We start from the raw sequence: 2972 nt of genomic DNA, 5'->3' as shown, positions 1-2972 counted from the left end.
ACACGGAAATGGTTGGGTACATGGGCGTAGCCAGGTAGGGTGCTCGAGCCCCCCCCCTAACTTTGAAATTTTCCTTATATATATATAAAATAGTACCCTGAAATGCCAGCTTAATAGGGTCGAGCCCCTGTATATGTAGATAAAGAAAATGATAAACATAAAGAAAAAACAAGGATAAATATTAAGAAAAAGATAAGGATGAGGATACCGATAAAAGTAAAGAGGAAGATAGAGGAAGAAGAATTAAAATACAGGAAATTATAAAGGAAAGGATATGTAGATAGAGATACAGGGAATCAACCTGGGAACTTTTTCCGGATTTTCGGTATTCTCGGGACTTATCGATACAATAATCGATATTTTGTAGATTTTGTTATCGATATTTTATCGATTTTGTTATACATATTTTTATCGATTCTGCTACCGATATTTTAGTTGATTTCATTATGGATATTTTTTTCGATTTTGTTATGGATATTTTTATCGATTTCCCGATATGTTTATCAATTTTGTTATCGATTTTGTAATCGATACTTATCATCGCATTTATTATCGATATTTCTATCGATTTTGTTATCGAATTTGTCATCGATTTTGTTATGGATTTTTTTATCGAGTTTGCTATCGATTTTTTTATCGTTTTTGTTATAGATTTTTTTCACATTTGTTATCGATATTTTTATTAATTTTGCTATCCATATTTTTTATCAAATTTGTTATCGATAATTTTATCGGTTTGGTTATCGATATTTTTATTAAGGTTACTCTCCTAGTTTGTTATCGATACACATGATGTGACATCATTTGGCATGACATGAATGACACGTCATCGAAAAGATTAAAACAAAGATGAATATGTAACGTAAGTTTTACTTCTCCAGGCGCACTTAATTTTTCAGGGTTTTCGTCATCTAGAACTCCGTTTTCGGATTCTTCTTCATTTTAATATTAGGAAGAACAACTGTCATATGAATCAGCTGGATTAGTCAATAGTACATTTGTAATCAAAATGTGGTTAACAAAGTGTGATTGAATTCGTCAGTACTCTTATAATTTTTTTTTATTTCGGTCCGTCATATAGGATCCACCATTATAGATTTTCAAAAACTGGCTTCAAATTCGTAATCAGCTACCCCTAGAACCCCCCATAGAGGATTTCGTAAAAATTTAGTATCTAATTTTTTAAAAATCATCCGCCGCATTGAATTCGCCATTTTAAGTTTTCAAAATGCGACTTCAGATTCGTAATTATCACCCACTAAAACATCCCTAAAGACAGTTTCATAAAAATTGTATGATTTGTTTTTAAATCATCCGCCATATTGGATCCACCATTTTGAATTTTCCAAATCGTAATCGGCGAGCCCTTGTACGAAGATTCATGGCTTTATATTTTCCACAGTGCAGTGGAGTCATATGTTTGCCTCAACAGGCAGATTATAGCTTCATGTTATAGTTAACTAGTTTTCAAAGTTTTCGGTTTGATCTTCAAATTTTAATCTGTTTGTATGTATGTATGTATTTACATTCCTAGACCAACTTTAGTGTAATCAAACATATGTTTCCTAACTGCAATTTTCCTGAAATCCATTATTTTCCGCGGAAATGAATGTTGAAAACTGCATAATTTGCATACGAAACGGTACGCGAGTTTCGCCTGCCGCAAATAAAATTCCTTCTCGCATAAATAAATATGAGTATGTACGTATTTAAGCATGGACATGTACATATGTACATTTGTACATATATGTATTTATTTGCTGTCTGTATGCATCTACCGTGGACATTTTCTCTGAATGCTGCTGTATCGTGCAACATTTATTTCCTCCGCTTTTAGAAATTTTCAGGCCAACGCCTGTGAAGTGCACTTTTGGGTGCGCATAAATGCAAAGCACACTTGCTTAGCCAATTTACCCTCAGCCATGCAATATGTACATATATATGTAATGTAATGATACCAAAGGCTTGCTGCCTCCCCTTTTTACATATGCATACTGCATACTCCCCCCAATTACGCGCCTCGACTTGTGCGTTGGTGATATTTTATTGTCGCGTTATTTGTGCATTTATTCCACTTGGCTTTTTTATGTCTCACAAGCGCCACTCTAACCCTTTTTCGTTTTGGTGATGCAGAGTGCACTGCAACATTTGGTTAATGCAATATTCTCAAAGCCGCCCCGCCGCGCCCCTCCCTCCCATTCCGCAATTGCCTAAATAGGCTTAACGACAATTTTCGCCGCTCGCAACAACGCGACTGATGATGCCTATGCATTCGACTTCAACAAACCTAGCGGATATATGTACATTTTGAAAGGACATTCAATTCAGACTTACTGCGTACATCCTTTCGCAGTTATGCACATATGCACATACATACATAAACATTTATTTATACATATATGTATATAGGTATGCATATATGTACATCCTAGTGCGCTTTTTTGTATGCAAAGGAATGCCTGCAGTTCTCATAGATACCACGCAGCTTTGCCTTGGGGGAGCAACTGCGATATTTGTTGGCGATTTTTGCAATATTCTGCATTTCGCCTTCCTTCCCCCTCGTTTGCATGGCATTGTGAAGGCTTTCGAACGACTATCCATTTCTATAAGGGATCTTTTGACCCTTCAGTGTGGCTTTCTTTGCATTTTGTACGAATGCGTTGTTGCGGAGACGCGGCGCGCTTGGATGGAGGTACTTTTGCTTCCAAGTATGTGTCTATGCCAATTTTATTTATGTGCTTGTGCCAATAATGTTGTTTTTGCGGTAATTGTTATTGCTGTTAATGCAATTTTGTTAGGATTTGTGTTTCGCATATAAATAGCATCTCTTTGCAATATTAATGATGTAAAAGAGATTTTAAATAAACACATTAGGATGTGACACAAAATTTTGATTTCAGATTTCTCTCCCACGGTAGGTTTGAACAAATTTGAATTCTTTTTCGTACCACCTGCAGAGTAAGACGAAACAA

This window comes from Rhagoletis pomonella, unplaced genomic scaffold (assembly GCF_013731165.1).
Source record: "Rhagoletis pomonella isolate Grant_MI unplaced genomic scaffold, Rhpom_1.0 Rhpom_scaffold_00012, whole genome shotgun sequence".
Lineage (NCBI taxonomy): Eukaryota > Metazoa > Arthropoda > Insecta > Diptera > Tephritidae > Rhagoletis > Rhagoletis pomonella.
The sequence above is the reverse complement of the archived record's forward strand: the minus strand, read 5'-3'. Positions refer to the sequence as shown.